Source organism: Nothoprocta perdicaria, unplaced genomic scaffold (assembly GCF_003342845.1).
Source record: "Nothoprocta perdicaria isolate Ctin4 unplaced genomic scaffold, notPer1 scaffold_100, whole genome shotgun sequence".
In the NCBI taxonomy this organism is placed as follows: domain Eukaryota; kingdom Metazoa; phylum Chordata; class Aves; order Tinamiformes; family Tinamidae; genus Nothoprocta; species Nothoprocta perdicaria.
Window position 1 is genome coordinate 571,527 of NW_020454095.1, and position 13,914 is coordinate 585,440.

Below are 13,914 nucleotides of genomic sequence, written 5' to 3' on the forward strand. Positions count from 1 at the left end.
GGGGCGCCCTGGGGCTGCGGAGGGGTGCGCGGGGCTGCCCTGGGGGCCGTGCTGGGTGTGCGCACTGAGCTGGGGCGGTGTGTGTGGGGCCGGAGGGCAGCCCCGCAGCGTGCGGGGCAGCACGGGGTGATGGAGATGGGGCCGGGCCCCCCGGGATGCGCCGCAGGGAAGCGGGGGCAGGTTGCCGGGGGGCAGGACAGCGGCAGTGGCAGAGGGGCCGCGGGACCCACGCGGGGTGTGAGGGGAGGCCCTGGGGGGCTGCAAGGGGGCTGCGCTCGGGGCAGGGCTGGGACGTGGGGCGGGGGGCAGGAGTGGGTCCCGGTGGCGGCCCGGGGGGCAGGGGGGTGCCCCGCGCCGGGTGCAGCGCGAGCAGGAGCACCGGGAGGCTCCGTGCGAAGGGGCGGCCTCTGCCCTGGCCTCCCGCGCAGGGAGAAGCGTGGGGCTGTGGTGTGGGGTGAGTGCAGGGCATGCCAAAGGCCCGGGGGGGCGGGATGGGGCGGGCGGCGGGAGGCAGCGCCGCCGGCGGGAAGAGGCGTCTCCCAGCCTGGAGTCTCCCAGTCCGCTGTCCCTGAGGCTCCTGTGCGGGAGAGGAGGGGATGGGAGGAAGGAGGTCCCTGCGGAGCGGGTGTCTGGGAGGTGGCAGGTTTGGGTGCTCCCCGAGGGAAGGTGAGCGGCGAGGGCACAGCGGGGAAGAGTCGGATCTTGGCGCTGGTGCCAGGGATTGGCAAGGATGTGACCAAGAGCGGCGGGCTGTTACTTGGGCATCCGACAACTCCTGGGGTTGGCCGCTGATTGCCCGTGTTTGACGGGAAACAAGATGAGAATCCGGTCAGGAGGCTGGTGCGCGGTGAGGAAGGAAGTATCAAGRAATACCATGATGGTGGAGAGTTGGCTTTGGAAAACTCCAGGTTCACCAGTGCGAAAGGGAAGGAACTCGTCCGTGGCTGCCCTGGAGCGCAGAGCTGGCCCAGGAAACAGCCAGGAAGCCCGGAGTTGTGGGAAGGGAGCATGGGGTTTGCAGCCCTCGCCCTCGCGAGCCGGGGCGGCTGCTTGGGGTGGCTGTTTGCTGGTGACCCTGGGGGCTTTTGGGGACGGGAGAGGGAAAGAGTCGTGCCGAGCCAGGTGACCCCGTGGAGCTTTGCTGTTGGGGGCTCCCCACGCGCCCCCGAGGAGGCCGTGGGGAAGGGGCAGGCAGCTCCGCAGGAAAGCTCCCGTGGGGCTGGGGGGGAGCCGCTTCCCTGCCATTTTTATTTTCCTTGGAAGTCTTCTGACTATTGGTGCTCCATGGAAAGCCTGTGGAGACGCTGCATGGCGCTGGGAAGCATCCTCGAACGCCTCGCTCCTCAGAAGCGGGAAGGAGCCGCTTGGGCTTTGCTTGAAGAGGGATGTCGTGGCCGCGATTGCCCCCGGCTTGGCTGGAGCGGGYGTCGGAGAGGCCGGCAGGACGCGACGTGGGACCCAACAGAAGCTCCGCGTGCAGTGAGAGCAGCAGCAGCAGCAGCCCCCCTGCACGCCTCCTCCGCGTCCCGTGGGGCCCGCGGCCGTGGGGCCCGCGGCTGCCTGCGGGAGGGCGCGGGGGGCGCAGGTGGGCGACGCCGAGAGGGGCCCTGGCGTCCGGCCTCGGTGGCCTCCGCGCGCCCGGAGCGGCAGCGCCGGGATCATCCGCCTCGCGCCCGCACGGGGYGGCCCTGCCGCCCCCCAGGACGGCCCTGCCGCGCGCCAGCTGTCCTGGGAATTGGCCTGAGGAGCTGCCGGAGCCGCTCTGGGCTAACCGGCCTTGTGGCTCTTTCCTTTTGCTATATTGTTTTTAATCGATCTCCAAACAGATCGTTTTCAGTGGATGTGCCCCCTTTTCTTTTTCCTCCAAGCATGGAAGTGGCCCAAGGGCTCGGGTTCGCTCGTCTCCCATGCTGGCTCCTCCTCAAACAACGAAGGAAAGGCGGCTTTCCTTTGGCTTGGACGGAGCCACCATGTCAGTTTTCAGATTCACAATTTTCCCCGTGATCTTTTTTCTTTTGAGATTCACAATTTTCGCCCCCTGATCTCTTTTTTGTGGAGAGGAGACTGCGGATCTTGAGTCTCCCCGCGCTGCTGTGAACTCTTTAGCACCTTAATTGAGGGGGTGGAGAAGCCGGATCACTGACAAAGCCCTCCTTTATCCCGCATGTTAATCAATCATTGACGTTAAATAAGTGTGAACAAACCCAAACAGCACAAAAAGAGAAACGCTCTAAACAACTCCTGGCCGCATCCAGCTTGGTGTGGCCAGCCCTCCTTGCCCCATGGGCGCTAGGGGTTGGGTCCGGCCGCCCTCCGGTGGGTGCTGTGGGGTGGGTCTAGCTTCCCGTGGGGCTCCACGCCACGTTTGCCGTGGGGCGCCCAGGTGTGAGCGGGGCGCACGGCGGAGGCGCCCGCTTTGCGGGACGGATCCCGGGCGGATCCGCGGTGTTGGGACCGCGGAGTGGAGTGGATCCGAGCTCCGCGGCTGTGACGTGCGGCGCTGTAGGATGCCGGCTCCCCGTTCCTGCTCCTGTGTRTTGATTTCCAGGCTGCGTTCCTCTGGAGCTCCTCGCGTGCCGTGTCCGTTCCGTTGCGTTGAGAACTGCGTGCGGCCTCGGAGTTTCCCTGCTCTTTCATCAAGTCAATGGGGAGAAAAGAAGAAAAAACCCAATACTTTTATTTTTAGCCTGCGGAGCAATTGGCACTCAAGTGAGTGCTCAAACCAATTCCCAGCCTAAATGTCAGCTGTGTTACCGAGCCTGGTTTGATCTCCCTCACTTTCTAGACATTTACCAGCATTTCCTAAGTGGCCTTAGACCTGACGGAGACCTGCGGTCCCCTTGGCACCCGGCTCGGCTCTTTGGCCGTGCAGAGGGTTGTGCCGGCGCGTGGAGCCCTGCGGAGCGGGGCTGCAGGTAAGCAGCAGCAGCAGCAGCAGCTGCCTGTAACGCTGGCGTTGCTGCCSAAAGAAGCGCTCGTGTGACTGCGCCCCGAAGCGTGTGCGAGCCTTGCCCGGTGGCGTTCCCAGCCTGGGGAGCATCCCGTCCGTTTGCCTCATTCCTTTGGCCAAAAATGCTCCTCGTCTCTGAACGCGTATGCAACGCATAGAAAGGAGAAACCCCTTTTAAGCACCTTTAAGAAAAGTTTGACACCGTCCCTCACAGCATCCTCCTGGGCAAGCTCCAAAGGTGTGGGATAGATGAGTGGACGGGGAGGTGGATTAGGAATTGGCTCGATGGCAGGGTGCAGAGAGTGGTTGTCAATGGTGCGGAGTCCAGCTGGAGGCCTGTACTTAGTGGTGTCCCCCAGGGGTCAGTTCTYGGYCYGGTCCTGTTCAACTTATTCATTAACAACCTGGATGAAGGGCTGGAGTGCTCCCTCAGCAAGTTTGCCGACGATACCAARCTGGGTGGAGTRGCTGATAGCCCTGAGGGCTGTGCTGCCATCCAGAGGGACCTGGACAGACTGGAGGACTGRGCGGYGAGAAACCTCATGAGGTTCAACARGGGCAAGTGCARGGTCCTGCACTTGKGGAGGAATAACCCYGGACACCAGKACAGATTAGGGGTGGACCTGCTGGAGAGCAGYCCYGCAGAGAGGGACCTGGGTGTCATGGTGGACGACAAGTTGACCATGAGGCRGCAGTGTGCCCTGGTGGCCAAGAAGGCCAACGGGATCCTGGGGTGCATTAAGAARAGCGTCTCCAGCAGGTCGAGGGAGGTGATCGTCCCCCTCTACTCAGCCTGAGGCTGAGGGGGGACCTGATCAGCGTGTATAAATACCTCAAGGGAGGCAGTGAGGAGGAGGGGGCGGCCTCTTTTCAGTGGTGGCCAGCGACAGGACTAGAGGAAACGGCCGCAAGCCGAGGCACCAAAAGTTCCACAGGAACTTGAGAAAACACTTTTTGACAGTGAGGGTGCCAGAGCCCTGGCACAGGCTGCCCAGGGAGGTTGTGGAGTCTCCTTCTTTGGAGATCTTCCAAACCTGCTTGGACGCAGCCCTGTGCCMYGTGCTCTGGGTGACCCTGTGTGAGCAGGGGGTTGGGCTAGATGACCCCGAGGTCCCTTCCAACCTTGGGCATTCTGTGATTCCATGTTTCTGTGAAGCTCAGCTATGGGGATATTTCCGCTGCTCTGAGACCATCTGATGCTCTGGAGCATGTAGCGCAAATTGATGACAGAATATTTGGGATGGTTGCAATTAAGCAGTGAAACTCATGCTGCGAGAGTCATCAGGMGCAAGAACCGACCGAGAGTTAAAAAGGATCAGATGTCTCCAGGAATAGGAAGAATATTCAGTTATCATCGTCAGTGACAGTAGAAATTGTGGAAGAGACGWTAAGCCTGTGATCTAAACCTGTGCTTTACTTTGCTGCAACAGATGTGCTGCTATATTGGGAAGAGGGAGGGAGGGAATAACCTGCTCCGCCTGGTTTTGCTGGGGGCTTCTCCGAGGCTTCTCCCCGGACACAGCGGAGAGCGGAGCTGGAGAGGTGCCGGTGGCCGCGGGGCCTTGGTGTGGGGCTCGGGACCCCTGCAGCTGCCTGGGCTTCTCCRTGTGTCTCCCTCCCGCATCCGTGCGTTCTTCCCGCTTGCTCTTCAGCAGATCAGCGCATCTCCGCTCTGTTTTGGGTTTATTTTGACRCCAGTCACTGAGCGTATTTAAAGGCTGTTAACAGTGTGCAGGCTGCTACACCTGAGGAGCGAGCGTCGTCCCTTGGGGGCACGAACAAGCTCGGGTTCCCTTCGTGTCTCCATAGGGGAGGTGAGCTCCTCCTCGCGTGGCCTTGGGGAAGGAGCTTGTGCTGCAGGGAATGGAGGTGGGAGACGGAGCAGCCAGGTGCAGCTTTAATGTGATTCTATTTGCAAGGCTCAGAGGCAGAGTCAATGAAATGCTTTGGGAGGAAGGGGCGCTTGACCAGGGACCTGATTCTGCCCACGCAGAGTGGCTGGAAGGTGGCGGCGCAGCGTCCTCGACGCTCCGAGCTGGGTGCTCTTGTCCCGAAAAGACGGGAAGAAGCGCTGCTCCAGCTGCGCCCACGGGCTGCCTCCACGCAGGGGCTGGGGAAGGAGCCTCCCTGAGCCTGCGTGTTGCCAGCCACCAGCTCACGCCGCTGGAGAGCCGCGTGCCTGACCTGYGTGCGCTGCGTGAAGCGTCTTCCCACCTCTGCACTGGGTGTGGAATTGTGCAGGACCTGCAGGAAAGGCCGAGCACGGGGCTCTGTATCGCGCTCTCCCGGGCTGTGCTCTTGCATTTTTGCTAAGCTGGCTTTAGGTGTCTCGACACCTCCATTCCTCTGCCCGTGAAATGGCCGTGTTTTATCTGCTGGCTGGCTTTGAGTGTTGATTGGAGTTATATTTGCAGTGTAACGTAAAGCAAAGCTGSAGCCCGTGAAAGCGAAGCCGCTGCRGCACGAAGGGGGTTGTTGTGCAGGGCCGAGGCAGCCCCGTGCGCGGAGAGATCCTCTGCAGAGCTGCGGGCCGGGAGGACTGAAATTTTCCATGACATTTGAGATGTATGGATGAGAAGAGAGTCAAAAACCGAAGGCCAGAGTGGCTTGACAGCTTGTTAGCAAGAAAGTGCTTTCCTGCGTCTCTGAGAAAATGAAAATAAACCCCGAGTAACCTCCTTGKGGCTGGGGCTGGGGAGTTGGAACTGCCAGGCGCGGAGCCCCGTGCGGGAGGGCCGGGCTCCGCGCGGCCGTGCGGGCTCCCTGCGCTCCGACAGGCCTTTRGGAGCCTTGGAAAGGGGCCCGCTGTTTACCCGGCACAGCAAATACTTGGAAGCGCTGCAGGCTTCGTGTGCGTGTGTGGCTAACGAGAGAAATATTAAGCGTGTGCGTCTTGGAGTGCGGGAGGGAGGGCTTTGCCGCAACGGGAATTGCCCGGGCTTGCGTAAGGTCTTGCCAAAGCGGTGCCTCAATAAAAGACCTGACTACGGAATTGCTTCGTTTCCCGTCGGAATACATGTTTTCAYGTGCAGGGCTTTGAGATCTTCGGGTGGCCTCGCGTTGTTTGTCAAATGCCAGGTTCATATCCAGCAGCTTTGGCAGGGCCCCGTGGTGCCCGGGAGCRCCGCGGAGACGCTCCTGCCCGCCAGCCGAGCATTGGAGCTCCCTGCTCCTTAGCGGAGCCGCCGGAGCCCTGGATTCGGCCTCTGGGTGACCCATGCACGGGAGCCCTTGGGGTGGTGCTCCCCACAGCGGGCCTGCCGGGGAGAGAGGTTCCCCTTGCCGGGAGCGCTGCCCCTTGGCACGCGCCTGACCCACCAGCCGGAGCTGTTTGAATCTGAATTAAAAGCTGGTTGTTTAGCTCTGTCCCCGTGGGAATGGCTGCCTGGCCCTGCTGAGCTCCCCGAGTGCCAGGGAGGTGCAAAGCTGCCGGAGGGCCCATGGAAGGGACCGGGCGGAGGGATGGGTGCCCCTGGGAGGGGATGGAGGCTGGTGTAGCAGCAGGCAGCACTGGAAGGCAGGCGTGTGTAGGGGAGCCTGGAAAAGCCTTGGAAAACTGCCCTCGAGGAATGAAGGCGAGAGAGATAGAGCAGGTACCTGTTAAGWGCAGGTTAACATGAAGGGCAGGTGTGTGGGTCGCCCCCAGCAATTCTGAAAGGCATCGTGTGTGATGTCCCCTTGCAGCATCCCGGGGATTTGCTGCTAGCTGCAGCACCAGGTTTTCCTGGGAGGAGCTCTGTCCTGTACTGACCCATCCYGGCTCCATTTAGTTTATGGAAACTGACAGGATTGCAGCCCGAGGTGTTATGCCTGAGGACTGTTTCATCTCTCTCCTTCGTGAAACCTGGAGAGGGGATGCTGAAATGAATAGGAAAAGTCCTTTYCTCTTTCCTTGCTGAATGGATAGGTGGCTTATTTCTCCCAAGCTTTCTGCTTGAACATTATGGAGTTACTGTATATTGAAGAACAAACTGATGTCTGTTCAGACCCATCTTCCTATCCATTGTATTTCCATCTTTTCCTCTAAACCATAGGGGAAAAAAAAGGGGAGAGGGGGTGCTGCCAACATGCTGTATGCTGACTTYTACCTGTTGTTCATGCTGGTGCTGCTGTTTGAACTTCTGCAAAAATAAGACCAGAGAAGTAAGAGGAAAAAGGATCACCAACCGTGGTACCTGCTGCATCCCAAGATGAGGATGAAATTCCGATAGAAGAAGATGCTATGAAAGCAGCCTGTGGAAACTCCACTCTTGCCCTCTGGACTTCCACTTGAAATTTTGGCTTGTGTTGGGTCTGATGACAGCTAACGCAGTGTAGCCAGCCACAGAGACCTTTCTTATATTAGGGAAATATCATTAAAATATTTTTTTGTTTTTGAAAAATCCCTTGTTTCTGAAAGCATTTGATCTTTATCAGCCCTACTACAGTAGGGACTCTGGAGCAAGAGAAGCCACCCCCAAGGTGGCGCGTGGAGTGCTCCGAGCTCCAGCTACCTGTGTCTGTGGAGCCGAGCCCACAGCGGCACCTGCGTGGGGTTGCAGTGGGGCCGAGGAGATGGGAGCACGACAGATGCACCTTGAGAGCAGCCTGGACGGCCGATGGAGCAACACCSGGGACGGAGCAGCACTGGGACCTCATGGTCTTGTGTAGGTGCAGGTGGCTGCGTCTTGGGCTTTTCTTCAGGCCCAGGTGTGTTGCTGGGACTATGTTGGAGTTAGTTGAGAGGCCGTGTTCTAGTCCAAGGCTGAGGAGCTCGTGGCTTTGTGCCGGCTGGAAAATGGAGTGAGGCTTCAGATGTCTCTGTTCGCCTTGGCCTTGCTTGGCAGTCCCTGTAAGTGTCSGTCTCCTCTGTTGCTGTATGGAAGGAGTTGTGGCAAGCTGTGTAAAATCAGAAACTGTCTGGGAGAGTTATTCTTCCTCGCTGTATTATTAACATACTTAAGTATCGTTAGCTCTACAAAACAAACAAAAAAMCCCAGACACTTAATCTTTTTTTACAAAGAGTGCTATTGATAAATCTTAAAATGGTGGTTATGAGTTAGGTGGACGACATGCTCTTGACGGTGAACAAAATCTATTGCAAAATGGTATTGTAGAATGATTTTGCACATACTCAGAATGAATAGCTACTCGAACAGCCTTTACCTCGGGGCTACTGTTTGTTATCCTTGTACCTGTTGRAAGAAGGAAAGAAGGGACTAGCCTGTGCAGATACTACCACAGCAGAGCAAGGATGGTAGCAATGGAAATGTCACATAGAGTTCCTTTCTTTGAGCCTTTGGGTTTGCGTTGTGCTCTCAGTGCCTCTCTAAAATGAACCTTGCTGCGACCGTCTCTTGTTYTGAGTGGGCTTGAGGAAAATGCCTACGTGTGTGTGGTGGTAGGAGCTGGAAGGAGGAGCGAGGGAGAGAGACTGACTCTGCTCTCTTACCCAGGATACATGGACAGGCAGACACATCCAGGCTCAGCTGGGTTTCATTTGTGTGACAGGGCACACACACCCCTGCACACACAGTTACACAGGGATGACTGAGCACGTTCTTACAGTTTCTGGGCAGTTTATGCCATGGGTCTAAATTTTTACATTAATCTGAACCAGTCAAAGAACTTCTGTTCCTTGTAATGGTGTGCGGTCTTGCCTGCTCTTTCTCTGTAATCAGGTCTTCAGGATGTTAATTTTCTTCTAAGTGTGCCTCTCTTTGCTTGTCCCCTTTCTCATCCAGTGCCTTGGATGCCTTCCAAGGTATGGAGCTTGGTCTGGGAAATGGCCTGCTTGTGTTTAAAGGTTAGTGGAAGGGCAAATACAGACCACATACATGAGGGGAGCTACTCATCAACCTCTCGTGACGCTGTGGAGGTTGTGACAAACCTGGTGAATGTGGTGTAGGCGTCTCACTGATTTGGGTGTCCCAAGTTCCTGCCTTCATTGGGTCACTTCTGGTACAAAACTGCAAGCAAAGAGATAACATTGTGCAGATTCGGGGTGAGCAGTCGCTTCTCTGATGTCTTCATAAGGAGGAATTCCTGGTTTGGGGAAACTGTGAGAACCTTGTGTGTGGCATCTCTTTTATGGACAAGATGTGCACGTAGCTAAGTTCATGCTGTTGCATGATAACTTAGGAGCTCGTAGAAGTAGGTGCCTAGCCCTGACTGCYGGTTGTTAACTACTCAGCTCAGTATTAACAAGCCAGCTATTGGCATTGAGAAATTGCTTTACAAGCAATGGCATTTGGAGCCCCCAGGGAATGACAGAATTTGCTAGCCTCCCCATTTAAGCAGCTCTTTTGAGCAGGATCTGGTTATGCTGTGTTTACATGGCCAGTGTGTTGACGGAGTCTCCAGCCCCGGTTGTTCCTCAGGAAGGGAGGCGAGGGGAGCGGGGCAGGGAGGGTGTAAGTGCAGTGGGAGCCTGTGCCAACAGTCGCTGGTTGTGCTGGTTCCAGTGAGCAAGTGGACCCCTGGTTGGCTCAGAGCAGAATCCCCGCTCCTGAAAATCAATCATATCTCTTCTGGAGTAATTTTTCAKCTTTATCATCAGAGTGATGAGGGGAGCTGGAGGGGCTAGACTTGGACTGGTCTAGGCCGATTGCAGCCGCTTCCCCGGGCCCAGCACCCACTTGGCAGCTGAAGACAGGCCGCTGTTTTCCGCAAACCTGTTTGGGTGCGGTGGGCCCAACACTAGTTTTATTACTACAGCGAGGTGTATGTTGCATTGGTCAGGAAGGATGAGGACAGTTTTTGCCAAGAGCTGGAGGCAAGTTAAGGTGTAGTTAGTAATGGTTGTATCTAGTGAGTGGGGCTGGTGCAAAGGATTAAAGAGTATATTGTGACCCCATAGCCTTAAGTGTCCTGAGGAGATTGTTTTGATATTAGACCGTTCATGTCACTTTGTCTGTTGGTTTCTACCTGATCGCAGGGGAGCCTGGCAGTTGGGTGAGGGCCCTGGGAAACCCTTCCCGCCTCCGCCTTGTTTCGCGGTCRCGTCTTATCAACGCGGTGCGCAACCAAACACTACTAAAGAGCCGCTTGTAAAACACAAGGTGATGTGGGCGGTTCGGCTGCCGGCGTCCCAGACAGGCAGATACCGGCGAGGCTGAAAAGCGCAGCTCATGGCGAGAGCCGGAGGCGGCTCGCGGTGCGTCGCRAGCGGGACCGCCTTGGACCGCCGCRGCTCTTCTCCCTCTCCCGGGGCCTAGCGAGGGTCGGAGGGACGGGACGAGCCCATCCCGGGGGAACTGCCGGCCTGACGCAGCCTCGGCGGCTCCGCGGGGCCCGGCGCCTCATGGCGCCTCATGGCGCCTCACGGGGGTGGCGGTTGCTGCGGCGGCCGCCTCAGCCCTCCAGAGCGCCCCGCCGCTCCCGCCTCGCGCCGCCGGCCCCTGCGGAGGCACCGCCCGTTTGCTGCAGGTTTCCAGCCTTCGTTTCGTTTCTCCGTGATGGTTTCTGGGCTCCCGCCACCCTCGGTCCGGCGCAGATTGGCAGTCTCAGAAAGGCCGGGGAGGAAAAAGGAGCGCGCTCTTTCTTGTGCGCGGAGAGAGAGGCTCCTCGCCTTTCATGCTTYGTGTCACAGTCAGGCCGCGGGTTTGGTGCTTTTATCTGCTTGGTGTGCCTTCATTTCATCTCTCCACATTCTCCTTCTCAAAGAGGGGGAAGAGACTGAAGTGAATCAGTGGTAACTGCAGCTCTTCCCGCTGAAGCGGCCGTAACGCTGTGCACCTTTCCAAGTGTCTGGCCACTCGCCACTTCCAAGGTACTGAAGCACCACTTCTGCACTTTCAAGTGGAAAAAAAAAGGAGAAATAAACTGCTTTATTTCTTCTTTTTTCTTTTTTTTTTTTCTTTTTAAAAAAAGCTTTTGTTTATGCTGCAGTAGTATGGTGGCTAGTTCACTGGAGCCAAGGGATGCCTGGTGCGTTACCAGAAGGWAACCCCCAGCACGGGTTTGTGTCGTGTTGGCCGCTCCGTGGTCACTGCTCGTGTTCGTGCTCCCACCAAAGGCACAGAGGAGCCAGTGGGCTCACGCCAGCCTCACGTGGGTGGGCGATGGGAGCTGGGGCAGGGATTTGCACCGCCGTAAGTTGCGCGCGTAGCCTCGAGCTGCCGCCTGTCCCCCCAGTCGTGTCCCGCTCTGAGCCGCGCGCGGTGCTGTGTGAAGCCGCCTCCCTGCCCTGCTGTGTGGAGCAGAGGCCGAGCGCTCGGAGGGCGTCCCGGTGCGCGCGCAGCTCCTCGGGCGCTGGGCAGAGGTGCCGCCTGGCTGTTCTGCGTGGTGAGGGGGAAAGGGAAGAGCTCGAGCGGTGGTTGRATTCAGGGATGATTCTGCTGCTCTGGTCGGTTTTGCTGGGCGAAGCAGCTTGTTGGGGTAGGTGTTTGCTCCAGCTTCTGTCTGCAGGTGTGACTTGGCCAGATAAGGACCGTCTATCGTGCTGGTGATTTCACTGTTTGATTTGGCTGGCCTGGGCGGAGAGGGTAGCGCGGTTGTTTGGGACYGGCTTTGTAGTTTGGTTTTGTTGGGGTAGGTTGCGTGGTGGAGGATTGCAAGTCATCCAGGGGAAGCTGCGGCTTCGGAGGGCAGGGAATATGCGAAAGGTTTCACAACACGTAGCTCATGGGGCCTCGCAGCGGCCCTCGTGTTTGGGTGGGCAGATGTGGTCAGCAGAACGCGCTGAGATGACACCCAAACGTCTGCTGGTGATTTCAGCTGTCAGCCCCACTGCGAGGGGCTGGGCGAGGGGGCGCTCAGGGGGGATGGCGTCCAGCCCCGGCCCCTTGGACGCTGCGGGATTGGCGCCGCTCTTGCCGCCTTCGGAGCAGGCGAGGTGGAAGGGCCTGGCGTGGGGCTGCTCTTCCCGCGGCGCTGGCCCCGCGCTTGCCCTTGAGCCCGGCCTCAGGGCCCGAGTCTCTTGGCGTTGCTGAACTCCCRGGCTCCTGCGTGTGTCTCCATGTGTGACCACATTAACTGATGGTTGGGGGGTTGTCTCCGTTAACTGCCAGTGTGGCTGGTTGGCTCCTAGACTGTGAGCTGTTTTGGCGTTTTGGAGATGGCTGTGGCACGCACGGGATTTAGTGCCATACCTGCCTCTCTAACTCGGGCAGACTTAGGGTATGCCTTGCTTGGGAGTTTGCTCTTGGATTCGCATCCCCCTGCAGCATAGCACCGAGACGTGAAGCAGGGGCTGATAGCAGGGGCAGCGCTTTCCCCTCCTGCAGCCTGCCAGGCGATCCCGGGGCRGCTGAGCATCGCCTCGCTTCACCTSGCACCCGGTGCTCTGCAGTGCYGGGGGCTGCCCCGAGAGCTGGGCTCGTGAGCGAGGGCAAGGCGGCCCTTAGAGGAGAGAGAGGAGGGAAGGTTGCTGGTACGAGCTCTGTGCCAGCTCCTTGGAGCACCGATGAGCTCATGGGAATCCRGCTAGCTCCAGCGTGGGAGTGCTGGAGCCGGGCTGAGCTGTTTCCCCTCCGCACCTTCACGTGCAGCAGGCATCCTCAGGCTGCTCCAGTCGGGCTGAGGCTTTCTCTGTGCCAACAAATCTTGCCCGTTTGAGCAAAGGCTGCCCCTCGTCAGGGGTTCRGAGCAGCCCTTCATTCCTCTTCCCCTGTGGCTGGACGTGCTGGGGAGGGTGGTGGCAGCTGACTCTGCTGTGTGCCCTTTCTTGCTGGTGAAACTCTTCCTTTCTCTCCCATTYCCAGGTGATCTTTGCTTGTGAGAGCAGCGCTTCCCAGCCCATGGCCTCTGCTATGAGGGCTGCTGTGTCGTGACACCAGGCGTCTCGGTGAGTGCGTTACCTCTCGGAAGGGCAAGGGCCTGTAKATCCCCACTRATGTGGATCCAGCTCTCTGAACCTYGATTCCAGACGGAGAGTCATTTTAAGTCATCCTAATCATGAGCTGCCGCCCAGTGTCAAGGGGCTGCTTTTCCCCTGTGCTTTTGAGCTTGCAGTGGCATTGCTGTAGCTGCATGCTAACTAGATCAGGGGACTGACTGATGGAGCTGGAGTTAAAAAGAGAGTTTCCTTCGGATTAATTCCCACGCAGATCTTTCCTTGGCCTGCTCAGGAGAGGGGTAGTATGGGAATTGGTGATAGGATGGAGCAATCCCTTCTCCCTTCAGCTTGTGTTTGCCTTACTGTAAGGCGGTCCTGAAATTCTACCTGCAGATGCTGTGTGCCAAAATGCCTTGAGAAGTGGCTTGACCATTCACAGATGATGATCTTCAGAGCAGTGGTAAAGGCTTTGCTGTGGCAGGCAGTCTCCAGCTGCATAAATGCATCTCTCTGGAGATTTTCTGTTACTGAGCCATAGGTTTCCTAGACACACGTGTGTTAGAAATGCACTTAGAAAAATCATGAGGCTTTCCATTTTACGTTGTAAAAGATACTACATTCCCAGCGTGCAGAAATGAGAAGCAGGGGAAGGCGAGTAGCCACTGTACCACCAGTGAGAATATTGACATATCCCTTAAAGCTCCCTCTGGTAACAAGAAGAATTTTGAATTGGAATTGGAAAATGCAGTTTTCTTGCAGAGTTTATCAAGTCTAATACACTGAAGGAAAGTACTTGTAGTATAAAATACAGGGTTAAAAATTGGAGGCTTTCTAAGTTACCCTGTGAAGTACTTGAAAGTTTGATAATGTCAGAAATACTGTTCAGCCAGTGTGATCTTAATTCTTTTCCTCTTCATGTTTTCCCATTGCCCTGTGTGAGACTGGGAGTCTGAGAAAATTCTTATCTTATAATAAAAGGTACCATCATAATGCATAAATATCAAAAGTGGAAAAGTAGAGGATGAAACAACTGGAATACTGAAGTCCACCACACAGGCATCCGTGTCCTGCTTTTAGCGCTGAACCCTACTCATGATAATGCTATTGTTCCTTTTTCTTTTCTTTTCTTTTCTTTTCTTTTCTTTTCTTTTCTTTTCTTTTCTTTTCTTTTCTTTTCTTTTCTTTTCTTTTCTTTTCTTTTCTTTTC

General features: G+C 56.9%; 1 long non-coding RNA gene across 1 annotated transcript in view; it reads left to right on the plus strand.

Moving 5' to 3' along the window:
* Positions 1 to 2,877: 2,877 nt before the first annotated feature.
* LOC112948295 overlaps positions 2,878 to 13,914 on the plus strand; it is a 13,311-nt gene continuing 2,274 nt past the window's right edge. The window contains exons 1-2 of the long non-coding RNA XR_003249580.1: positions 2,878 to 2,915; positions 12,634 to 12,716. This is a non-coding gene — a long non-coding RNA (uncharacterized LOC112948295). The remainder of the gene's footprint in view (positions 2,916 to 12,633; positions 12,717 to 13,914) is intronic.